Below are 27352 nucleotides of genomic sequence, written 5' to 3' on the forward strand. Positions count from 1 at the left end.
TAACTAACAAGTTAAAAGTACATGAGTCAAAAATTAAAAAGCAAACAAACAGATTCATCCTAGAGAGGGTTAAACCAGGCTACTCCTTGGAGGCAAAGATTCTGGGGCTTCGTCTCACATACTTTGGACATGTTGCAAGGAGAGACAGGTCTTTGGAGAGTGATATCATGCTGGGTAGAGTAGAGGGACAGCGCAGGAGGGGAAGACCCTCTATGAGGTGGATCGATTCAGTGACTGGGGTAATCAGGATGGATGTGTCAGAGGCAATGTGATTGGCACAGGATAGAGCAGGGTTTAGGGCTGTTGTACATAATAGGGTCACTATGAGTCACAAACGACACGATGGCACATGACAACAACAACAATATTCCGAGTAGAGGTTCTAATAGTGGCATAAATCAAGTTACAGAGGGAAGGTGGTTCTTACAATAAAAGGCCTATTGACTAGCATTTTGTCTATTACAGTGTAGAGGTTAGGAACCACAAGATGTAGAAGCTCAGCTATATCATTTACTATTCTTAAGTCCTGGAGCAAATTCCATCTACCACTGGTTTTTTTTTTTTACAGCTCGGAAGGCCACATGCAAGGCAGAAGTGAAGTAAGAAACTGCTTATGAGGTTTTCCGTCCATTCCAACAACTAAGAAATAGTGAGAAGAGTTGGGACCTCAGAAGGCATTTAGGACCAATTAGTAGGCTCTGTGTCCAGGAGAAAACAAACATACTTACCTATAATGTTAATGCTCACCCACAGCTCTTCTGGGAGGATATAAATCATTGAAGCGTCTTCCTTTGTTTCCAGCTGAGAGCTGGGGCCTGTTAGTCCTGTCAGCCACAAGGACCTGATGAGGTCAGGATGTTTAGTCTTTTGTGTGCTCAAAACTGTTCTTCCTTCTGAAGATATATGTTTTTCCATTCAAGAGCTATAGAAAAAGAAATAATACAAGTTGCAAATATCTTGTGAAATGGAATTTTCAAAAGCTTGATCATATGCAGACCTCTTTGTTATGATATAGTAAACCTTTGATTGCATCACTTCTGTCTAAGCAAGCTTCTTCTCCTTGTCTTTAAGTTTGTATGAGGAAATCAAGATTAGGTTTTTTGAGTAGTTTACTGTTTTGTTTCCCTTAAAGCACAATAGTAGCCAGTTATTCTCGAGATTGCTGAGCCTTTTACCACTATCGGTCTTCTAGAACGAAAAAAAAAAAGATCAGAGTGTAAAGCTATTTGTTTGTGCAGCAAGTGGGAAGGAATTCTAACTTCTACATTCTCACAGATAGCAGGAAATACCATTGTCTGCTTCTAATTTCTTTAAAAGCTCTTATTATTCTTAAAAGCTCTTAATTTAACTAACATTCTCTTTTAAGAAGAAGTAAAAAAAAAAAAAAGCTAGATGCAGAACCTCAGGAAATGCACAGGAAATAACTTGCCTGAGAAAGATTAGCGTTAGTGGACAATTTGGGTCTTTCAACAAAGTAGTAAAGTATGACTGAAAGTGTAGTCAAGTACTGTAAGTTAATTTCTCAAAGATATTTGGGGAGAAATAACTCTGTTAAGATATGGCTGTTATGTCTTAGAAATAGCATTACCCAGCTAGGCAAAGTGCCAAGTCTCCAGCTAACTGATGACTTTTAAGGTCAGGAGGAAGAGGAGAGTTGAGTCCCTTATTCAGGCACTATTTGTTCAATTGAGAGAATTTGTGTTCAAAACCTGCTACTAGGCTGTTTGTAAAAGACTGTTCATTTAGTTTTTCAGCATCCATTTTTTTTACAAGTTTACAGGTATTTGGATTGTGGGGCTAGACTATCTTATGTCATACATGACAACTTCCCTTATAATCTATCTTAGATTCCTCATGTGAAACCAAAGGAATCAGACACATTTGGCCTCAAAGCATTTAAACTTTTAGCACAGCGTAATAAAGCTTTATTAAGTATTAGCAAATACTATGTTTATAACTACGGTCACCATTACAATTGTTACTACTATTACACTTTTTGGAAGGAATCCTCCAATTCCAGTTACTGTCCAGTTAATCCTAAATTGTGACAACCCCATGTGTGCAAAACAGAACTGCACTCTATGTTATCTTTTTGAAGCATGTAGACAGCTGCTTTTCCAAGACACGTTTGGGTAGATATGAATCACCAACCTTTAGGTTAATTGTCAAACACTTCATTGTTTACACCACCTAGTACTTTTTGATATAAAAGCTCAAATTTATTGTCCCCTCGTAAGAACAGATTGATAGCTATCTTTCCATTGGGTTTCAAGGCTATAAATTGCATGGGAAGAGATTGCTCATCCTTCTCCCTCAGAACCTTGGGGTCATTTGAACTGCCAGAGATGCATGGCCTTCGGGTTGCAGTGTGCCTTCCTATGGATGACATCACCAGAGTTAGAGAAATGAAATCCTAAAGAACTCGTAGTCATTTTTTTTTTTTTAAAAACGAGGCAAAATATTCACAATGTAATTTTTTTTCATTGGTATTTCTTTAAGCTTAGTCATTTATTCAAGAAAAACAAAACCATAGGAGTTATCATCACCTAAGAGCATGAGGCATATCTCTGACTAATTTCTCCAGTGTCCTCAGAAAAGAGTATTTAGAAAAGTATCCGCTATTTGAAAACTTCATTGAGCACTGTTAACAGTTGACTCAAAAGAACTGAAGAACATTTTCTTTGGGTTTTAAATTGGTGCAGTTGGCAGCTCAACTTTCTCTCATGTTTTACCCTTCTCATTAACCTCCCCAGTATCCCTTGATACACTTAGACCAATGTATACACATACAAATTGGCCAGAGCCATGGACGGTAGCAAAGGAAATCCAAAATGAGCGACATGTGACTGATTATACTTCAGAAGGGGGAAAAAAACCCGAACAGTTTACAAGATAATCTGTCTACTACCTGCTTCCTCTCATCACTTCTTTTCTACTTTTCCTTTTTCACCCCTCCCCGACTCTAATCTCCTCTGCTATTTTTAGATTTTACTAGTCTTAATGTGAGGAGGTTTGGAAACATAATCAAATTATGCAAGATGACAGGAAAATTGTAAGGAAAGAAAAGATAACTATAAAATATGTCCTCCATAAGATGTATTCAAGACAAAACCAGTTTTTCTTCTCACAAATGATAGGTCACTTATTTACTTTTAGCAAGATCTTATATCAGAGGGGCCCAGGGTACTAGTATTATATACCTGTAGTATATAATAGCAGTACCTCCTTATTCATGACCACCTGATGTGTATCTGGCTGACTTTTTGAACATAGACCACTGGCCATTCTTCCCAGGAAACTCTGGGTAGATTTGAACCAATAATATTTCAGTTAGAAGCCAAGTAACTCTACTTAGGAACTCCAGGTTATGTAAAAGCAGTGTTGTTAGGTGCTGTAGAGTCCACTATGACTCCCAGGGACCATATTTGTCTTGCATCAGCCTCCCAGTCTCTGCCATGCTCAAGACCGTTGTACAGTCACTGTATCAAGCCATCTCATTGAGGATCTGCCTCTTTTTAACTGACCTTCTACCATTCCAAGCCTGATCTGGTGCCTCCTTCCATGTGCAGAGTATGTGAGACAAAACTTTACCATCCTTGCCTCCAGGGAGCACCAGACTGCACTTCTTCAAGACAGATCTATTGGTTCTTTTCGTGGCTCATGAGATATCCAGTACTGTGTGCCAATAACACAATTCAAAGCATGTATTATTTTTCAGTCATCCTTATCATTTTCCAGATTACACTGGCATATAAAATAACTGAAGATACCATAGCTTAGGTCAGGCACACTGCAGTATTTAAATTAACACCTTTGCTTGTTAGTACTTTAAAGACATCTTTTACTCCCAATTTCCCCCTTTCAATACTTCTTCTATTTTTTTATATGGCAGCTTCCAAATTAAAGTAAAATATAATTATTGACAATTTGAAACTTTTCTCTATCTATCATGATATTGCCTATTGGTCCAATAGCAAAACTGTTTGTAATCTATTTAAGAAAGCTCTGGTGGCCTAGTGGTAAGAAGCTGTGTTCCAATCCAAAAGCACTTAGTTCAAATCCGTGGCAGAAGGATGGGCAGTCTCCTCCGGTATGACTTACTGCCCCTGAAAATCCACTGGAAGGTCAGCAAAGGGCTGATTCCAGCTAGATGGCACACAACAACAGCAATCATCCGTTTTTGAGTCTGTAGTCTTTGATTTCTTCAGTAAATTCTTCTAAAAAGTCCTCTTCACTTCCTGCAAGCAACATTGTGTCATCTGAGGGTTGAGGGATGAGGGTGGAAGATATTGGCATAAAACCTCCCCCAAATAATAAGAAAACAAATGGTGGAGGAAAGAGAAGGAGGTAAAGAAAGATGGAGAAGGAAGGCGATTGCTCATCCTTCTCACAGCAGAGCAGATGGTGGATTCAAACTGTGTGCCTTTGGGATTGCAGCACAGCTTCTGATAGCCTCATGGTAAGAAACTGTGCTGCAATCCTAAACTCATAAATTTAACTATGAGTCAGTTCTAACTCAATGTCATACAACAATATCAAATGAAAGTGATTAACTGTATGATGTTTAAAAGTTCCAGAAGAAATTGGGAACAAACAATTTTAAAAATTTTCACAAAAATCCAATCAGAAACATATTGAACTAAAATCAACAAAAGTTCACTTAGCACACAGGATTGTTTGCATATTAATATATTCCAGCTATGACGCTGTTCGCCATTACAATTTATTGTAGTAAATGTAAAGATTCTATATAAAGTGTACCATCTTTCATTTGATCTCTGTGCACTACTGTTGTCGTGTGCCATCGAGTCAACCGCAAATTTTAGCAATACTATAAACAAGAGATCTGAACTTTGTCCTATCTTGCACCATTCTCAGGATAGCCAACATTCCTGAGCCTATAGTTGTAATCATTGTGTTAGTTAATCTTATTGAAGATTTTATCCCCTTTCTCTGATCCTCTATCTTTTCCAGAAAAATGTCTTTTTTTAAGGGCTGGTCCTTCCTGAAAACATGTCCAACGTTATGTGAGACAAAGTTTCATCTTTCTTGCCTTTAAAGAGCACCCTGATTGCACTTTCATCAGTGGAGACTTATTTCTTCTTTTAGCAGTGTATAGGATGTTCAAAACTCTTCTCTGACAGTACGATACAGCAATGGTTCTTCTGTCATCCCTATTCAAAATCCAACTTTGAGACATATAGGCAGCAGTTGACAGTACAATGGCTTGGATCAGGTGCACCTCAGTACATAAACTGACACAGATGCTCTTTATAATCTTGACATCACATTTTGTCAATGCAACATATCTTTTTCTATCTTGGCTGCTGCTACTTTGGGCATTGATTGTAGATGCAAAGAAAATGGAATAATTGACAACCTCAGTCTTTTCTCTATCTATCATGATGTTGCCTATAGGTCCAATGGTGAGGATTTATTTTTAAATGTTGAAATATAATCCATATTAAAAACTGTAATCTTGGATCTTCTGAAGTGCATGCTTCAAATCTTCTGCACGTTCGGCAAGCAAGTTGTGCTATCTGTATAATATAAGTTGTTGATGATTTTTCTTCCAATCTTGATATCACTTTCTTCTTCATATAGTCCAGCTTCTCTAAAGATTTTTCTCAGTCTACAAATTGAATAGGTCTGAATAAAGGATACAACACTGACACACACTTTTCTTGATTTTAAATGATGCTGTGTTCCCTTGTTCTGCTCAAACAACTGTTTCTCGGTCTACGTATCAGTCACATTAGCAAATTAAGAGTTCTGGAATTCCCATTCTTCTCAATGCTAGCCATAATTTATTATGATTCACACAGTATATGGCTATGCCTTTGCTTAGTCAAGAAAACATAAGTAAAGATCTTTCTGGTATTTACAATTTTCAGCCAAAATCCTGTTGAAATTAGCACTGATGTTCCTCATTCCGTAGCCTCTTCTGGATAGAGCTTGAATTTCTGGGAGTTTCCTATAAATACTGTTTCAGTCATTTTAAAATAATCTTGAGCAAGATTTTCCTAGCATGCGTTATTAGTGATATGGTTTGATACTTTTTACATTCTACTGGATCACTTGTTTTGGAATAGGAACAAATATAGATCTCTTCCAGTCAGTTGACCAGTTAGCTGTCTTCCAAATTTGTTAGTGTAGTTTAAGAAGCATGTCCTATGCTGCATCTGTTTCCTGAAACACCTCAATTGGTATTTCATCAGTTTCTGGGGTCTTGGGTTTTTTTTGCCAATGTCTTCAATGTGGATTAATTTTTTCCTTCATTACCATTGGTTCTGATCACATGCTATTTCATGAAATTGTTCAGTGTCAACCAATTCTTTTTGGTAACATGCTATGTATTCCTTCCATTTTATTTTGATGCTCCCTGCCTTATTCATGGCTTTACGTATAGAAGCCTTCAGTATTGTAATACGAGGCTTGATTTTGAACTTGTTCTTCAGTTCTTTCATTTTTTATAAATATTGACAATATTCTTTGATTGTGTTTTTCTAACTCCAGCTCTTTGCACTTTTTATTATAATATTTTGCTTTTTATTCTCAAGTTACTCTCTGAAATATTCTGTTCATGTTCCTTATTTCAGCATCTCTTCCCTTTGTTTTGGCCTCTGCATGTTCTAGTGCAAGTTTTAGCATCTCCTCTGATATTGTTTTTAATAAGGTAATGATATGATTTATTTTATAGAGGAATGACAAATTTACAAAGAATGATGTCACATTCAAAGTAAAAATATAAAACTCAGGATCTATCCTGAAGTACAGTGCTGGAAGTGATAAGATGTTATCCATAGCCAAACAAGGAAGACCTGTTAATATCATTATTATGAAAATATATGGACCAGCAACTAAAGCCAAAGATGAAGAAATTGAGGACTTTTACCAATTTTTGCAGTCTGCAATTGAATGAACAAGCAATAAAGATGCGTTAATAACAAATTATGACTTTGCAAAGTGAATTCACTTTGTGAATTGCAAAGGTTGGAAATAAAGAAAGAAAACTTGTGGTTGCACAATATGAACATGGTGATAGAAATAAGGCTAGAGACAAAACTATAGCATTTGTATATTGAATGAGCTCTTCATTGCATATTCCTTTTAAAAAAGCATAAATGGTGACTTTACACATGGGACCTCACTGGATGTACTACACAGGAATCAGATCGACTACATCATTGGAAGAAGTTGATAGAGAAAATCAGTATCAGCAATAAAAATAAGACCAGGGACTAACTGTGAAACAAATCATCAATTACTTACATACAAATGAAAATTGAAGCTGAAGAAAATGAAAACAATTCCACAAGCAGTAAAATATGACCTTGAATCTGTTCCAGTGAAATTTAAAAACTATCTTAAAAGTAGAGTTGGTGGGGAGCTCTGGTGGCAAAGTGGCAAGAAGGTGCACTGCAATCCCAGTGGTATGCAGTTCGAATCCACCAGAAGATCTGCTGGAGAAGGAGGGGCAATCTCCTCCAGTACCAGTCAGATCTGATTTGACAGTACACACACACAAAATAATAATAAAATGCAATATTTGGAAAAAAGTAGACTTGGTGCATTAAACACTAGGGATCAAAGATCAGATGAGTTTGGGGACAATATCAAGAACATCATCTATGAAGAAAGCATAAAAAATCACTACAAAGACAAGAAAGAAATAAGAGACCAAAACGGACGTCAGAAGAGACTCAAACTCGTATTTGTGCACAAGTCTCTGTGAATTCTATGTAGAAAATAAGCAGCAATGACAATGGATCTAATAAAATGCTAGAATGGATGGCAGTATTAGGATACAAGAAGAACTGAATGGAAATGTTTTGATTTGTTTTATTAACTATTGGGATGAACAGCAGATTAGATCACATTGCTCTTGTTGTTAACTGCCTTCAAGTCAGCTCTTAACTGACAGTAACTTCATGCATGACAGAGCAAATTCTACCAGCTCTCTGTCATCCTCCTGTCGTTTTTTGTTGTTTGTTGTTGTGTACCGTAGGGTACCCATCACTAACCTTCTGACAGGTTTTCAGAGGCAGTCAATTGGACGGGAGTAGATTGCCCGTCCGTCTCCGGCAGAGTGGCTGGTGGCCTCGAACTGCCTGCCTTTGGGATTGCAGTGGCGCATCTCACCACTAGGCCACCAGAGCTCCCCTTGTCATCCTCATAGTCATGTTCATATCTGACCTTTGTGATTCATAAACTTTTTGGGATTATTTTTGGAAGTAGTTCTCCAAGCCTTTCTTGTTAGCCTGTCTGAGATGGGAAGCTCTGCTGAAACCAGTAGAGTATCATTGTTTTTGTTGAGCACTGTCAAGTCAGAATGAATTAAGCTGACCCTTCAGTTACACAGAAGGAGATTACCTATCTTCTTCCAGCAGATAAGCTAGCAGATTTAAACCCAAACCCTCACTGCCAGATGAATGGTGGCTATGCATGCTGTGCACTGACTAGGAGTTGGATCTGGGTCCTTCAAATGGAAGATGAGACAATTCTTGGGTCCTGACAAAAGCCATGGTATTTTCAAGTTTATTATCTGCATATGAAAGCTGTCAGAGAATAAGGAAGACTAAAGAGGAATTGGTGTCTTTGAATCATGGTATTGGTGAAAACATTGATTATGCTATGTACTGCTAGAAGAATGGATGGATGGATGGATAGCTAGTTAGATGATGATGATGATGAAGATAGATAGATAGATAGATAGATAGATAGATAGATAGATAGATAGATAGATGACAGATCAGAAAAGTATAGCTAGTGTTCCTTGGCAGTGAGGACTGTAAGACTTCATCTCACATATTTGGAGCATGTTATTAGAAGGAGCCCCTCTTCGGAGAAGGGCATCAGAGAAGCAAAGCAGAGGCTCAGTCAGAAATAAAAAAGCTAAGTTGTCTACGGGATGGATTCATACAGTAGCTATAAGAATGGGCTCAAGTATAACTGAGATTGTAAGAGCAGTTTCATAGTCACGAATTCAAGGTACCTACCAAAATCATAACAAACAATGCCCCAGAGCTCTAGATTTTGATGAATTGCAATACCATTTAGTCTCAAGAACAGATCTAAATGTATACCTAGTTACTAAGCAAATTATAAAACTGTACTCATTGACAGTACCTGTAAAATAGAATTTAACTTCCCAATTTCCCCCCGTCTTGTAACTACTTTAAGTGCATTCCCAGAGACGTATCCAAAGTCTAACCTCCAGGTTGAAGGCTGAGGATTATTTAAGGAAAATGAGGAGGAACCTGAAGTATGAGGGCAACTATTTCCTCAGTCCCCTAGGAGAGAGGAAGCAGAGTGGCAAAGGGTGTTTATTTAAATTACTAAATTACCCTTATAGGGACTTGAGGCAAGGGGGTTGCTTACATGCAAAGCTGTAATAGGATGTCTTTAGCAGGAAATCTTAAATAAGGGTGAAACCACTTCAGGATCTTGGCTGGAATTTTGAACTGTGAGCATTAAGCAATCAGCAAGAAAATAATATAGCAGTATTTTATTGACACAGACTATGCTATAAATAAACAGAAATAAAGGGAGAGCCAAGTCTCCTCCATTGCTTTGGTCCCAACTTCACAGGCCAGAAAGAAGATAAGAAAGCATTATGTTTTGCTTTAAAGGCAGAGCAATAAACGTATATTTAAGTATCTTTTTAAAAACAACAACAACTCGTCATTAAGACAAAAGATCTATCAAAACTAGAACAATATAGAATAAGAAGAAAAAGACACAGAACATACTCTTCGTTCTCGAGCTTTTTATAGTCTCAGGGCTGTGGAATTAGAGCAGCAAGCTGAAATGATTTATGAAATGAAAAATTCCTGCCCACCCAGTTCACAGACAATCATGTGCAGTAACTACTGTGTTCTGCTATTTGACATACTATTTAGCTCAGATGTAGTTACAAAATCCCACTACACACAGAAGAGTTAGCCATAAAAAGAAACATATTTCCTTGCATTTCTCTCATGTGTTCGTACGTGGACACACAGCAAAATAATATATGCATATTTTCACACACATCAGTAATTTCCCTTTTATCTTCTCCTTCTGCTTTTTCCGAAGAATTTAATTTGTTTTTACTTCTGAAGCAATTCTTGCGAAAACTTCTCACCTTCCTTTCCCACCTAGTCTCTTCTTTAGAATCAGGGAGCTAGTGAGTAATTTAGCAGACACTAGTCACTTACATTAAAGAATTGATGCCTTTGAATTATGATACTATTGAAGAATATATCATGACTGTCAGAAGAATGAACAAATCTGCCTTGTATGAACTACAAGAATGCTTCTGAGAAATGAGAAGACTGAGATTGTAGCTTAAGGACTCTGAGCGTGTTATCAAGAGGGGCCAGTCTCTGGAGAACGATGTCAAGTTCAGTGAGGTAGAGGGTCAGTGAAAAGGAAAGATCTTCTAGGAGATGGATTGATATATTGGCTGCAAAAGTAGGTTCAAACAGCAGTAACTGCGCGGCCCATGTAAAACCAGGCAATGTCTTCATTTTGAGGCCCTTATGAGCGCAATGTTGTTGTTATGTGCCGTTTAGTAAAGTACGACTCCTGGTGACTCATAATGACCCTGTGGACAAGAAATGGAAACCTTGCCTTATCCTGTGCCATCCTCACAATCTCCACCATATTAATATGTCACTTATGAGTTACATCCAACTTGAAAGTATCTGACAACAATAATAGGCATGTTGCTACCCAGGAGGGTGTAACTTGGCCTAGAAGTTTAAATAGTATTGTGCTGTTTTGCAATGTTTAATAAAAAAAAATGCAGGAGAAGCTAAGTGTATTACATGAGAAAGTACTTCTAGTCAATTGTACTGGCAAGTTGTTTGACATAATCTTATTTAATGTAGAACACTGTTAGGTGCTGTGGAACTTGAAATACAAGCCAGTCAGTCACTTGTCTTTGAGGAGCCTCTAATTGTTTTGGGGGAGAAAAGATATCTTCCATACAACCAATCAATTAGAAAACATCATAAGGCCATATACAATAAAACCTTCAAGAGTTTAAGGATGGTTGTGAATTGGAAGAATTGAGCAAAGTTAATAGAAATGGCAGAATTTAGCATGGGCTTAAAAGATTGTTTTGGATAATAATAACTTGCTCCCCTCGCATAGCTCCTTGCTACACTGAATGGCCCAGAAGTGATAATTACAGTCAAACTATAGTCTTCCAAGTTAATTATATTTTCCCACATCCTCTGGATATCTGGGCACACATGGAATTTGAGAAAGGACAAAGTTATGAAAGCAAGAGCAGGACAAGTAGTTGTAAAAGGAAAACAGGAATTTTAACTTAAATTTTTACATGATTTCATTGTGAGTATTTGGGAAGCATTTGAATCGGGCTATGTCTGTTTCTTATGGATTAAAGTTTATATCAACACAACTGATTTTTTAAGGATGGATAAGGAGGAGAATAAAGTGTTTCTTGATAATGAGAGCAAACCTCATGCACTGGGAAAACACTCTAACTACTCCCACCGGAAATGCTTTACAGGAAACCCTAAAAAGATTTTGGTCTTCAGTGCTTATCGTTTCCTTACATTTCACTGTACAACACACACAGCTGGAATAAGGATAGTGTGTTGGAAAGTGGCGGTATAAATAGTGCAACAATGAATTCATGAAAACCCAAAATCTCTGTAAATGTTCATTGAAATGAATAACATTTAATAATTTTAAAAAAAGTGGAAAAACACAGACCTGAGAAGTTCTCTGGCCTTTCTTATTCTTTTGGCTCAGTTAAAAATTATTTATTTGCATATCTGGTGGCCTAGTAGTAAGAAGCTGCACTCTGATCCCAAAGGTACACAGTTCCAACCCACCAGCTGCTCGCAGGAGAAGGATGGGCAATCTCCTCTCATACACTTGACCGCCTCTCAATACCCGCTGGAGGGTCAGCTATGGTCAGTTTGAATGTGATGGCATGCAGCAACAATAATTTTTTTTAAAATTCTCTTTTCTAGAAGGTATTTCAACTTGCCTATTGTCATTTCCTCTTGAAAATAGCCCAATGATTACATTCAACTTTTTCTGTGTTGGTTTAAAGGTTATGACGTGTAGTCCACATTCTGCTTCCAGGAGGATGGAATCCTGTTGGATTACCTTTCCTCCTCAGTAAGGAAAAGCAAAAGAGCATTTAGTTGTGCTTGAATACAATTATTCAATTTCTGGATAAGAAAATAATATTAATGTGAAAGAAAGTAATCAAGAAAGAGATTTCAAGGGGGAAAAGTAACCAATTGGAATCAATTCTAAATTTGTCATTGAGCAATTCCAACTCATCAAGAACCTAGAGGCAGAAAGGAGCTGCCTCCCAGTGATTCTTTGGATGTTATCATTTTGGGAGAAGCTGACTAGGTTTTTTCTACTATAGGATGAGCCATGGATTTGAACCACCAAACTTTTGGTTAGCAGCTACGCTGTTAATCATTGCATCAGCAGGGTTTCTTATTTCTTCTTTTCATAAATATTATATAAAATATGCCCTTCTGTAGCTTTTATTTTTCATGTTACTTTGGTGTTTTTTTTTAATCAAAAGTAAAGGATGAAAGAAATATTGATGAACCTGGTGGTGTGATAGATTTGTTTCTTTATACTTCAAATGTATATTCTAGCAAGTATTTAGAGTCCTGGCCTAGTGGTAAGGAGCTGTGCTGGATCTGAAAGACATACAGTTCAAATCCACCAGCCGCTCCCTGGGAGAAAGATGGGCAGTCCCCTCCCTTGTGATTAAAACTGCCCTGAAAATCCACTGGAGGGTCAGCAATAAGTTGGTTCTGACTTGACAGTACGCAACAATAACAATATGAAATCTACAGCATTTTAAAACATTTTACTGAAAAATTATCTAACATATAATGCATACATTAAGTACAAGGCACTATTCTATGATTTTTCTGTATGAACTTCATTTTGGAGAAGAAAACAGAGAGTAATCTAAGCCATAGGATTATAAAATTGAGATATGAACCATACTTTTAGCTAACTGCTTCAAGTTTTGGCAGCTACCAGTTTATATAAGTATGTGAGCCAAAGTATGTGAGATGGAGCTTCAAAATCCTAGTCTCTAAGGAGAGAGTTAATGTCATGCTCTCCAAGACAGAACCATTTGTTTTCTTGGTGGCCCATGGTATGTTTAAGAGGTTCTCTTTTCATATTTTCTCAGCAAAATGTAGTTCTTTCTAGAACACAGGCGTGTTCAATGAAACAGAATAAACCATATATGTAGACAAAGACTTGGGTCCCCACCACTACCCCTTTTTCCAGATTTAAACCATATATTAAGGAGTTCTGGTAGCTTACTGGTAGGACTTTGCGTGCCAACTCTAAGGTATGTGGTTCGAATCTATCAGCTTCTCTGTTTGAGAAAGATGAGCCATCTCCTCTCCTGCAGCTTATGGACTGAAAACCCAACTATGAGTTGGATCCCACTCCAGGGCATAAATCAACCACAACAAATTACATCTAAAGGAGTTCTGAAGTCTAGGAAGGAAAGAATTGCAATACTAACCCAAAGGCAGCCAGTTCAAATCCACCAGTTGCTCCATGAGAGAAAGATGGGCTGTCAGCTCCTGTGTGATTTATTGCTCCTTTAAACTTACTGGAGGGGTAACAACAACAACAACAACAGCAACAACAAAAACAACCACCACCTGCATATTCTTAAAAATACATAAAAAGTAGCATGGACTTCTATTATTTCATCAGCCTTCAATAAAGATTACATACATAAACTGACAAAAATTCCAAGTATGTCTTAAAGTATTGGTTAGTGTAATCTAAAATTAAATTCAATGAAAAAATATAGGCATCTCTCATTTCTTATATCTCTCATTATTTAAAATGCTCTGAGAAGAAATTTTTCTTTTAGAGTTTTGAAGTTGTAAACACGTGGTTTTCTTCTTGTGCCTCAGTTCTTAAATGAAACCATATGGATAATAGAAATAAGTTCACATGATTAGTGAGAAATACCAAGTCATTCACTCCCTGTGCAGTGTGGTAATGGAGTCCATCTGAATTAGACTGGCATAAAAGGCATTGGAAAAGACTCGACTGGTTGCAAGTTAAATAAACTCAAGCTTACACTTAAAAAAGGAACATAAAAATAAGTATACTAGTGTTTCTCAGGAACCCAAGGTTCAGATTTCAATGGAACGTCAGGAATAACTAACCCAAGGCCTCAGGTATTCATATGACTTTTGTTCTTGCTGCTTTGTTACTTAGCACTTGGGCTTCTAAACAAAAGTTTGGTAGCAGCCACTTTGCTGTAGAAAAATAGGCAGTTTCCTATAAAGACTTAGAACCTTGGAAACATGATAGAAGATTGGCATGAGTCAAAATAGAATTGGTTGACAGTGGGTTTGGGTTTATTCTATAACATTTCAATTCATACAAAACTGCTACCAATACCCAAATCTGTATCTTTATTCCAGGCACACCTGGAATCTTCATCCTGATTCTAAATTCTCAGAGATAAACTGTCAGTAAATTTCAGTTTAGATTGGTTGTTTACTTCTGGTCCAATTATTTACCACAAGAATAATGTCTAGAGTTGGCTCAGATTTGGTCAGATACAACTCTTGGAACAGAGTACCATTTGTGGTACTTCTCAGAATAAAAGAAAAATTATCAGCAATCAAAATAGCATGTATCCATAATACTGAACCTATTATTTAAGGTGGTTTGCCTTATTTTTACTTGTTTGAGTGAAAGAGGGCTTCAGAAGTAATGATGATATTCCAAAACTCAAACTCATGCCATGGCGTCAGTTCCAGCTCCGAAAGGCACTCCATCAGGTTCCCAAAGCTACAAATTGTAATGGGAGAATTGTCATCTCTCTTCCATGGAGCTACTGGTGGATTTGAACTGCTGGAGATTATCAGCACCACCAAAGATGGTACGTTTAATGCTATTCACCACTACTACTCAAAACATTGAATTTAAAGAACAAGAAGAGAAAATAAATATTTAGGTTTTATACTTTCAGGTATATTTTTTTTAATTTTAAGAAGCAAAATGGCATCCCTGAAAGACAGAGTGTAACAATTATGTTGTTGTTGTTGTTGTTATGTGCCATGGAGTCGCTTGCAACACATAGCAACCCTATGTACAACAGCCCTAAACCCTGCTCTATCTTGTACCAATCTCATTGTCTCTGACACACCTACCCCCATTACCCCAGTCACTGAATCAATCCATCTCATCGAGGGTCTTCCTCTCTTGTGAAGTCCCTCCACCTCCCAAGCACAATGTCCCTCTCCAGCCTTTCAACGTGTCCAAAGTATGTCAGACAAAGCTTCAGAAGCCAGGTCTCACCCTCTCTAGGATGAACCTTTTGTTCTCTTAACAGTCCACGGTATATTCAATACTTTTCTCCAGCACCAAAGGCATCCATTCTCCTTCTATCATCCCTAGTCATTATTCAGCACTTAACAACATAGAAAGAGATCAGTTGGCCTAGTGGAGAGAAAGTGATGCTACCAAACCAAAGATGGGTGACTTCTGATCTGTGGCCCTTGGGCCTGTTTTCATTGTTTTAGTTCAAACATTTTTCTAGGTTGTATAGCCCTGGTGTGTCCACTTGCTGTACAGAGGTAACTGGTGGTTGCTGTGAAGCTGAACACTGTGACACTGGTGTGTCAAATGTGATAATGATTACCCATGGGGGACAGTGTTTTGTGGTACTCCCTGATTAAAACAAGCTTGGAAGAAGGAGTGGCATTCACTTCTGTAATAGTTTGCCTCTGGAAACCCTATGAACCTGGAGAAAGGATGAAAGTCACACAAGTCTTGAGGACTTTTGTTCATAGGGTCCCTTTGAGTCACCTACGACTCAATGGTACTTAACAACAACAGCAACAATGCATAGCAAGTAATTGCAAAGACTATGGCCTAGATCAGGTGAACCTTAGTCTCCAGATTGACATTGTTGCTCTTCAGGACTTTGGAGAGGTCTCTGACAGCAGAATTTCCCAATGCAATTCATCTTTTAATTTCCTGGCTGTTGGTACCAAGAGTTTTGATTGTGGAGCCAATCAAACTAAACCTGTTAACAATCTTGATCTTTAACCATCTAACAATTAAACCTTACCTTAAATATTTTCTTTACACCACAACAAGATAAAAGTAACCCAATTGAAAAATGGGCACAGAATATGAACAGGCACTTCACTGAGGATGACATTCAGATGGCTAACAAGCATATGAAGAAATATTCAAAATCCCTAGCTCTAAGAGAGATGCAAATCAAAACAACTATGAGAGATCATCTCACCCCACTAAGAATAGAAAAATTTAACAAAACATCAAACATCAAATTCTGGCAAGGTTGTGGAAAAACTGGAACCCATATTCACTGTTGACGGGAGTGTAAAAAGGTGCAACAACTATAGAAGGCTGTATGGCACTTTCTCAAAAAGTTGCGAAATGAAATACCATTTGACACAGCAATTGCACTACTGGGAATTTACTCTAAAGAAACCATATGCATAAGCAGATATATGCACACCCATGTTTATTGTGACTTTGTTCACAGCAGTAAAGAGCTGAAAACAAGCCAAATGCCCATCAACAAACGAATGGATAGAGAAGCTGTGGTATATTCACACAATGGAATACTATGCAGCATTGAAAAATGAGGAACTCATGCAATATTGTGCAAAATGGAGGACTCTGGAGGACATTATGCTGTAATATCTCAGTCACAAAAGGACAAAGATTGCTTTGGACCACTGTTGTAAAATGGGACTGGCATCAGGGTTGAGGGAAGACAGAGAAGGAGGAGAGGAATGATGTATGCTACATTAAAACAGATGGAGAGAACTATTTAAAAGGGATATATGATTGGGTATTATTATCATGACAAGAGTCCAGAATGAAGGCTGCACAGTGGAGTGGACTTGGGGAAAAGGACTGCATAATAATGAAAGAGTTTTTTACTTTTCAAGGAGAAGAATGAATTGCAGGGGAGGGGGTGGGCAGGGCAAAAAGTGCAACAATGAATGATTGGAAACCCTAAGTCTCTGTAAATTTTCATTTAACTGATTAACAAAAAAAAAAAGTAAAAACATTTTTTCTTTAAAAAAACCCAAAACCCAAACATGCCTAAGCAACAAGCAGATAAAAACAGAACACACACACACACACACACACACACACACACACACACACACTGCCTTTGAATCAATTCTAAGTCAATTAATAGAAATCTTCCTGGGATTTCTCAGGTTTTAAACCTTTTTGGGAGAATACTGCCTATTTTTCTTTTATGGTAGCTTATGAATTAAAGCTACTTATCTTTTGGTTGAGTCCAACAGGTAATGGCACTATGCCACCAACACTTTTTCTTACATATTGTTATAAGGTTTTGCATTGGGAAAGTCGGCTGGGAGGGACCTCTCAAGAGTACTGAAGAGCAACGATGTCAGGCTGGAGACTAAGGTACGCCTGATCCGGGCTATAGTCTTCGCAATTATGTGCTATGCATCAGAGAGTTGGACAGTGAATAGGGTTGATAGAAAGAGGATTGATGCCTTTGAGCTGTGGTGCTGGAGAAGAGTGTTAAATATACCATGGACTGCTAGGAGAACAAACAAGTTTGTCCTGGAGAGGGTGAAGCCAGAGTGTTCCCTGGAGTCAAGGATTCTGGAGCTTCGTCTGACATACTTTGGGCATGTTGCAAGGAGGGACTGGTCCTTGGAGAGGGACATCATGTTTGGCAGAGTGGAGGGGCGGCGAAGAAGAGGAAGACCTTTGGTGAGATGGATCGATTCTGTGACTGGAGCAGTGGGAATAAGTGCATTTGAGATGGCGAGGTTGGCACAGGATAGAACAGCATTTAGAGCTCTTGTACATAGGGTCACTATGAGTCGCAAGCGACTCGATGGCACATAACAACAATAATATTGTTGTAAGGTGCTGTCAAGTATGAACATAGTGACACCATGAACAACAGATCTGACTGAACCCTGTGCTTCTCTGTGCCATCCTCATCATTTATGACACACTTGAGACCATTACTGTTGACATTAAATGTCAATCCATCTTATTTAGTGTCGTCTTCTCCTTTGCTCACCCTCCACTTTTCCTACCATGACGTCCCTTTCCAGGGAATAGCCTTTCTTAGCAACATGCCCAAAGTTATGTGAGATGACACTTTGGCATCTTTTCCTCAAAGGAACACACTGGGTGCACTTTTCCCAAGACTTTGCATTTGTTCTTTTGGCAATTCATGAGATAATCAGTACTCGTCTCCAACACCACAACTCAAAGGTATCAATTCTTCTGTCAGCCTTACTATTGTCCAATTCTTAGATGCATAGCGCATTGATTGAAAAGATCATGACCTGTCAGGTACACCTTAGTCTTCAAACTGACATAATTTCTCCTCAGTGATTTGGAGAGGTCCCTGACTATAGACTTTCCCAGTGCAACATGTTATTGATCTCCTGGCTGCTGGTACCAAGAGTCTTGATTGTGTATCCAAGATAAAGTCTTTGACAATTTCAATCATTTCTGCATCTATCATGAGGATGCTTATTGGTCCAACAATGAGGATTTTTGTCTTCTTGATGTTGAGATGAAATCTCTATTGAAGACCTTAGTCCTTGAACTTCTAGAGCAAGCATTTCATGTCCTCCTCAATTTCAGCCAGCAAGGTTGTGTCATCTGCATAACATAGGTTGTTGGTGAGTCTCTCTCCTAGCCTGATGCCTCATTCTTCACAGAATTCTGCTTCTCGAGTTATTTGTTAGCATACAAATAGAATAATTATGGAGAAAGTATACAACCCTGATACATATCTTTCTTGATTTTAAGTCATGCAGTGTTCCCTTGCTCTGTTCAAACAATAGCTTCTTGGTCTAAGTATAGGTTTCAGAGAGAATTCTTTTATTTACTCTTTTTTCAGCTATATTAAAGATTTAATTTTTTTTATAAAAATGATAACATTTAATTGAGGGAAAGAAAACATCCTAAAGTGGAAAACGAGAGCTTAGAGATACTTAGGAGCCTTTATTTATTTTTAAAATTGATGTTCTATTTTTACTTTATTGATTTCTGCTCTTTTATCAGGTTGTCTTTTCTTTATTATTGGTATTATTATTATTATTATTATTATTATTATTATTATTAACTGGAGATGTTGGTTTTGGGTTTTTTGTTTTGTTTTGTTTTGTTTTGTTTTTCCTTTCAAGTCCAACTACTACCATAACCAGGCTGGTAGAGAACAAATAAAACCAACATCCTGCCATGAGTCAATTGCAATTTGTGGTGATCTTCCATCAAACAATCATGGCTGTGAATATTAATAGGAGAAAACTGCCCATATTTCTTCCATGGGACAGCTGATGAATTCAAATCACAGATTTTTTGGTTAGTAATCCCCTCACTCATTATATAGAACAATGTCAGTGCTCCTGATATAGTCAAAGGAGAAAACTACATATTAGCCCGAGTCTCTATGATGAGTTCCATGTTCAAGGAGATAAGGTAGAGAAATGTGATGTTAAAACACCAAAGTTATTTGTGGAATCTGGAAGCAATAGGTCTTGTGCTTACTTTCTAAATTCAGGTCGGGAAGGAAAGATGTTCTCTAGTTGTTGTTGTTGTTTAGTTGCTATAAAGTATACTACGATTCATAGCAACTCTATGAACAGCAAATATGAACTTTGCTCTATCCTGTGCCATTCCGTGATCTCTGTCCTGCTGAAGCTCATTGTAGTAGTCACTGTTGATCCACCTCATTGAAAATCTTCTCTCATGGAATTAACTTGAAGGACACATTCCTGGAGGGTTCTTGTTTACAGAATAAAATACATATAGTACCTTATTGTTGTTGTGTGCTATCAACTTGGAATCCGACCTATAGTTAACCCTCCAGGGGGTTTTCAGAGGCAGTTAATCAAGATGGGAGGAGATTGCCCATTTTCCACCATGAAGCATATGGTGGATTGTTGTTGTTGTGTGCTGTCAAGTCGCCTGTGACCATAGCGACCTTATGTACAACAGCCCTAAAACCTGCTCTATATTGTGCCAATCTCATTGTCTTGGACACTCACCCCAGTCACTGAATCAATCCATCTCATCGAGGGTCTTCCTCTCTTGCACTGCCCCCCACTCCCAAGGAGGATGCCCCTCTCCAAGGACTGATCCCTCTCTGCAACATGTCCAAAGTATGTCAGATGAAGCTTGAGAATCCTTGCCTCCAAGGAGCAGCCTGGTCTCACCCTCTCTAGGACTAACCTGTTTGTTCTCCTAGCAGCTGATGGTTATATTCATTTCTCTTCTTCATCACCATAGCTCAAAGGCATCAATTATTCTATCCTCCCTAGTCATTGTCCAACTTTCTGATGCATAGTAAGTAATTGCAAAGACTATGGCCTGGATAGGGTGGATAGTCCTGTCTATTGTTTGGCTGAAAGTTGAGCTGTGGGGGTGAGTCTTCTGCATAATTCTAAGGAGACCTAGAGATCATAGCCTTGGGGTTTCACAAGTCCTTGTTGAAGCAGTAAATCTGGCCTCTTTTTAATGTTTTTGATGTTTGGTCCTCACCCCCTACCCACGTGTGTCTCCACTCTCTCCCAGATCTTACTGTGATCCTTTTAGAGCAGTGGTAACCAGGCACCATCTGGTTCTTTTGGTCTCAGAGTTGTGCAAGTCTAAGTTCACACTATCCATTAGTCCTTTGGACTAATAGAAATGAGAATTGCAGAGAGGAAATGTGAAGTGTGTTATTGCACCATGGGTATTGTAATGTTATAAAACAAACACTTGTGATGACAAGCAGAGCTAAAATGACAAAATCCCAGCTGATGCTGACATTGTATACATGACAATTGGAGATTTCTGTTCTCCTATTCTTGCTTCCCATGTCTTGGCAGTCAATTTATTTCTATCTTGGAATTGGACACAATTACTAACAAAAGATTCAGATTGAGAAAAGTTGAGTCAACTGGTTGAGGAAACTCTGAATTGACTAAGATTACTTTAAATTGATTGAGATTAAGATTTTGTCACTCATAGAATATAGGCTTTCAATAGACATTAATTTACAAAAATAAAGAAAATTGCATTTCTTTAATACTACCATATTTTGATGCTAACACATATGTATGTTACCCAACAACAGCATTCAGAAAAAAAGTCATTAATTGCTTTTTATTTATTTAGCTACTTTAAATCTCTAATCTAAAAATTGAAAGAATTCTTTTAAAAATTATCCCAACAGAGGGATGAAAGAGTCAGTCATAGCAAAATAATACAAGTTTCTCCACGAGTTGATAAAATGACGGTGGTGCTGGTTGCACATAATATGTTAAAAAATATTGAAATATTTACTATAATGAGTGAATTGTGTGGTATGTGAACCATATCTCAGTAAAGATGCTTTTTAAAAGTGTACTTAAAAATAATAATTCCCGTGTCTACCAACGTAGGTTTTTAAGTTTCTTTTATAAATATTTTACCTTCTCTATTTAAAGTCTTGGCAACTAAATTCTCTGTCTTTTTAATATTTGACTATATATATTAAATGGACTAACTTCCTTTACTAGAATTTTTACTTTATTCCTTTAGGATTCAGTAATACATGGTTTTCAAGGCATACATCTTTTATTCTTTTGTCTATTCATTTTCCTTTCTTCCTCCAATCTTTAGTGCTTACACAACATGACCAAAATTAGACCTCCTTGTAGGCAGTTCTTCAGTTTGCCGGTTATAAAACAGAACATTTTAAATATACTTCCATAGAGCCCACATGTGTATCATATATAGGACTTAATATAAATCATGAGGAAAGGGCCTCCAGCATCCTATGTGCAAAGTCTTGAACTTGGTATGCTATAGCAGTTAGTCTTTAATCTAAGGAAACCCACAATTAAAAGAGCAAAGATGATTTCTGTTTTGCTTTCTTCTCTTTCTCATAACCTTGGTGGATTTTGTCGCTCAGAAGGCTATATCCCTAGAGACACATGAGGAATCATTCTATTTGCAGTGTCTGCAGCTTCTTTTCTTCAATAAGTGACTATTAGTAAGGGAAAGTGAGAAATCCAAACAGTTCAGGGGGGATGAAAGTTGTCATAGCCCTATAGTAATGCTTTGGCATTATCCCAGGGTAGAAAGTACAACAAAACATTTGTTAGACCAAGAAAGGGAAGCTCTGGTGGTCTGGTTCGTAGAGTTGCATTGCTAATCCAAAGGAGTCTTGTGGTGGTTGAAATTCACCACCAGCTCGGGAGAGGAGGGGGAGAATGATGAATCATTTTCACCCAAGCAGTTTACAGCCTCTGCAGACCCACTTCATGGTCAGCTCTGAGCAGGTTCCAACTTGATGGCAATTAGAAAAGCGGGGGGGAAAAGAGAGAGAGAGAGAGAAACCATTTATATTAAGAATCCCTCTCTAATAAACTATCCTTAGACTCATAGTGGCAATTCGAAATGGATCAGAAGGACAATGTATTACGGAAGAAATGACAGCAAGAACCTCATTTGCTTTGAGCTAATGGTCTAAGTTGACGGTTGTCCCTCACTCACATACCCCTACTCTCTTTTACTGTCACACTTCCAGAGAGATGGGATCAGAGGACACAGCATATAAATCTAAGTATTACAGTTCTCTAAGAATACTCCATGTTCTCTATCACGCAAATTGTACTGAGACTTCTTTATATGTTCCATCATTTCCATTTAATGCTTGTATTTCTACTCCAACTTATTTCTGAAAGAATATAATATAAATTCTAAGGTACATGCCATAGTAATTCAACTGGACAGCATTTACTAGGTTGAAACTTTACATAAATAGATCATTGGTTCTTTTTTCTCCACAGAGCCATTAGTGGGTTTGAACTACTGATCATTCTGTTAAATCCTGAGCATTTAACCATGGGACCACCAGTGTTTCTTCTAAGATACATAGAATACTGTTTAAATCTTATAAATTAGAGGTAGATTTTTAAAAAGAAGGAAAAGATGTATGGGTATATTCAGTGAAACTGGGAATGAGGCTAACTAAAATATGTGGATCTTATTGTATTATAAAGAGACAACATTTGTACAAGGCTTTTTATATATGCCCAGAAGAGCTATTTAAAAGAAACAAAAGTACTCTGAAGGATACTGATGGATGAAAGTCTCTAAGCCTTTCTCAGAGAGCTAGGTAAGTCATAGTTGCCTAACATATACTTACTCATTTACAGAACAATGGAATCTGTGACAGCTACTTTAAATCATTCTTTTAAATGGTTTGTGCTCCTGAAGAAAATATCAGAAACAAAACCCTAAAAGACTTTTCAAAACAGTTCTCGTGTTTACATTTGGTAGAGACAGATTTCATAACAGATATTTGATGGTCCTGGAATGTGAAGGTGACTCTGTCAGAGGAGGCTTCCTGAACCACATGGAAGTAGTTCATGCGAAAATTGATATGGACCTTCATTGCCAGAGGGTGAAATAGACCTTATTTAAACTTCACTTCTGGATGAAGCAATGTTGGAAAACCTGACTGGTCGGGTACATTCTTTCCAATTCTCTTCACTTAATGCATGACTCATTTCTTTAGACTATGGTTTCTCCATCCATGTGAGTCTGTGCCTTCTAACCTGATGAGCTCATCTTCTGACACTATTAGACAGACCAGAGGTAAGTATTTTTATTTAGTTAATGTTGAGATGCAATTGCATGATAGATGGAGAAAAGATGGAAACTACTAACAACTTTATCTGTCTTGGATCCACAGTCAACACACCTGGTTCCAGCGGTCAGGAGATTAGGAGATATATTGCACTAGGAAAGTCTACAGTCAGGGAGCTCTCCAAATTATCGAGAAGTAATGATGTTATTTTGAGAACTAAGACATGCCTGACTCATTCACTTGCTATACTTCTGAGAGCTGAACAATGAATAATGATGACAGAAAAATTGATGCTAATCAACTGTAGTGTTGGAGAAGAATATTGAATATCTCATAGACTGCCAAAAGAACAAACACATATGTCTTGTAGAAGGTGCAGTCAGAGTGTTCGTTGACAACAATGGTGAGGCTTCATCAGTCTTGCCCTATCTTTACAACTCTGAGCATGTTGTTAGGAGAGGCTATACCTGGGAGAGGGAAATCATGCTCAGAGAGATGGAGGGACAGTGAATTAAGTATATCTGTATTGTGGATACTATGTACCACTCACATAGTGTGAGGAGAAAGTCTCTTGAGTGTGATATTCTTCCACAAAACCCAGAACTCCATCCTAATAATCAGAGAAATCTCAGACAATGAGATTGACATTCTATAGAATACATGGCCTGCCTGACTCAAGACTACCAAAGAAAAACCAGAAAAAGACTGTAAAATTGTCACAGACCGAAGGGATTCAGAAGATGGAACAATGCAGTGCTTTGTAGTACCTTCCATTGGATTCTGGAACAAAAAAGAAGCTATTAACGACAAATCATGAAATACAAGTTAAGTTAGGGTTTTAATTGACTTTAGCAATGAGGAAAGCAGAGTGAAGAAAGGTATATAAGAACTTTGGTTAGGTTTTTTTTTTTATTTTAAGTCTAAAATAGAAAATTAGTCTAACATAAAAAATTTTTTGTTTTGAAGAGTCTCTTAAGATATATATGACTTCATAGTCTTCTGATCTGTTCACGTTAGATGAAGAATGTCCCCTTTAAATTTAATAGAGGAAACAAGTAGCAAGAGGAAGGAAATAATTTTCTAATTAAGCATAACATCGCTAAGAAATAAAGCAAGGCATATAAAGCATGGGGGAACAGATCTTGGGAGTACAATGAACATGAAAAACTACTCGCTTTAACTCTGCACAAAGATGAAACTCTCCATGCTCCTTTATAAGCCCTCAGAGACTTGTATTCCCCTTATATTTCCTCCCCTGTAACATGACCTTCTTCCTAATATTAACCGCATATACTTATCCACATTCTACATAGTCCCCTGAGACGTCCTTTAGGAAGTTCAAAGGGGATTTTTCCTTCACACCCAAATTATTCTGAGGTATTTTGCGTCTTTCTTCTTCTGGCATGTTTATCTTGTTTTAATCACCTTGCCTTTACCATGAAAAACAACAAATGGTGTCTGAGGTTCTGCTCTGTCAAACTAGTAAGCAATTCAGGGAAGCTGGTAGCCAGCTGTTTTCCGTCTCTGCTATGGATAGAAAGAGCAGCATTCTATGGATGGAAAATGCTCAGCTGAAGGAACTTCATACAAGGTCTCCAGGAAATTCCCTTGAAAAGACGTACTGATGCTGGAGAAGGCAAGCAGGAGAGATTGTATCCTAATACTTCTTCTGACTTTGGTCACTTATTTGAGATAAAATTACACAGACTGGCTCTATCATCACAAATTTAAATGACTGAAAGGCTTAGACATTAAAAAAGGAGAAATATTTCTGCTATATTTTTTCAAAGAGCAAGATATGGGACAATTTTAGCAAATTAACTCAAACTCCTACAGACTAGAATTTCTTGAAGGGCACTCAAACTCAAAAAGCTTCTTACCGTGCAGTCAAAATCAACTCATAGTTTGCCGTCCAAAGGGTTTCCAAGGTTTTAAATCATACACAAGGGATTGCCCTTCTTTCTTTCCTGGACCTACTTGTGGTTCCAACATCAGAGAAGCTTGGCCTTCAGACTCAACACCACTCCCTACAGGCTACACCACCAGAGCTTGAGATTTCTAACATTTCTCTAAACACTCGGATTATCTGGAGCTCTGTCCTCTACTTCTGGGATGGGTGGGGGTGGAGTGCGAGGAAAGTACAAGATTCACAATCCTAATAGGAAAAATAACATAAATTTCTCATAACATATGGCATATTACTCTTCAGGAACAAACACACTACTGTTTTATGAGGATCATAGTGGCCTAAGGGCACTATTAGATGGTTTGGTTTTGTTGTTTTTAAAAAATATGTTTTAAATATTATAATTGCTTGAATTCAGAGTGGGATGGTGTCATCATCTACTTGTTTGCAGCACAAAGCAGAGTTACCATGGTTGATTCAGATTATTTAATATACATAGGGAATAAGAAACAAAATAAAGCAGAAAAATCAAAGAAAGTTAACACTTATTCCTCCCAATTTGATGAATATTTATATTTACCAATTTTTAAAACTAATAAAAAAGCTGAGGGTAAGTACCTGATGGTAAGGATTTGCAACGTCAACCCAAAAGCTGGCAGTTTGAATTCACCAGCTGCTCAGAGGGAGAAAAAAGGCCAGTCTCCGTCTCTGTGATTCACAGTCTCTGAAAACCTGCTAGAGAGTCAGTCCGCTGTGAGTGGATTCCAACTGGTTGGCACATGACAACAACATCCTGCTAGTCTAGCATTGAAGAGTATGTTGGTGCTGTGGTTAAAACACTCACATGCTAATCAAAAGATCAGGAGTTCAAACCCACCAGCCACTCCCTGGAAGAAAGTTGTGGCCTTCTGCTCTGATAAGGGTCCCGCCTTGGAAGCTCTGTGCAGCAGTTCTATTTTGTGGGGTAAGCTATTCATTGTTATTGACTTAATGGCAGTAGATCTTTATTGTTTATTTTAACTTAACACTTATTCCTCCAAGATGATTTGTTTCACTGTTTAAGGCTGACTGTGTACAATGCTCTAAGACACCCTGTTACTACTGTTTCAATAGATCATTGAGAATAGTGGAAGCCTGTAACTGTTTTTACAAGAAGGATCCAATACTTCCTGAGCTATTTGCATTATACATTAACATAGCAATTCAGATTTTGTAGAAATGTTCTTAGCTTTCTAACTAAACTTTCACTATGTCAAAGTAAGAAGGGTACTACAAAGTTATAGCCAGTGTAATGTTGGTGAATAATCTAGTAGCTTAATGGTAAGGAAGTATGCTGCCAATGCAAAGGTACATGGTTCAAATCTATCAACTGCTTCACAGGAGAAAGATAAGCCACCTCCTCCTATATAATTTACTGCCTCTAAACACCCACTAGAGGATCAGCTATGGATTGGATCCAATTTGGTGTTAAACAATAACAACATGATGAGAGGGCTGGGGCCTTCATATGTATGTAGATTCCTTAGTTGTTCTATATTTTGCTGAAATAAAGAATGTATCACATGTAATTTAAAATAATAATAACATATAGTCAAATTCCTCATTAATTCTAGTTAGCAATTTATTCCAACAATGTATGTTGTTGATTTTTGCCAAACTCATACTGAGAACTCCCCTGGTGATGAGAAATGTTAATAAGGTTGGCTATTAATGAAAAAGCTTGCAAGTTTGCTTCCATCCAGAGGAACAGAATACTAAAAGCCTGTCGTTGCTGTTGTTATTGTTAGGTG

Source organism: Elephantulus edwardii, unplaced genomic scaffold, assembly GCF_000299155.1.
Source record: "Elephantulus edwardii isolate Elephantulus edwardi_28Jun2011 unplaced genomic scaffold, EleEdw1.0 scaffold00007, whole genome shotgun sequence".
Lineage (NCBI taxonomy): Eukaryota > Metazoa > Chordata > Mammalia > Macroscelidea > Macroscelididae > Elephantulus > Elephantulus edwardii.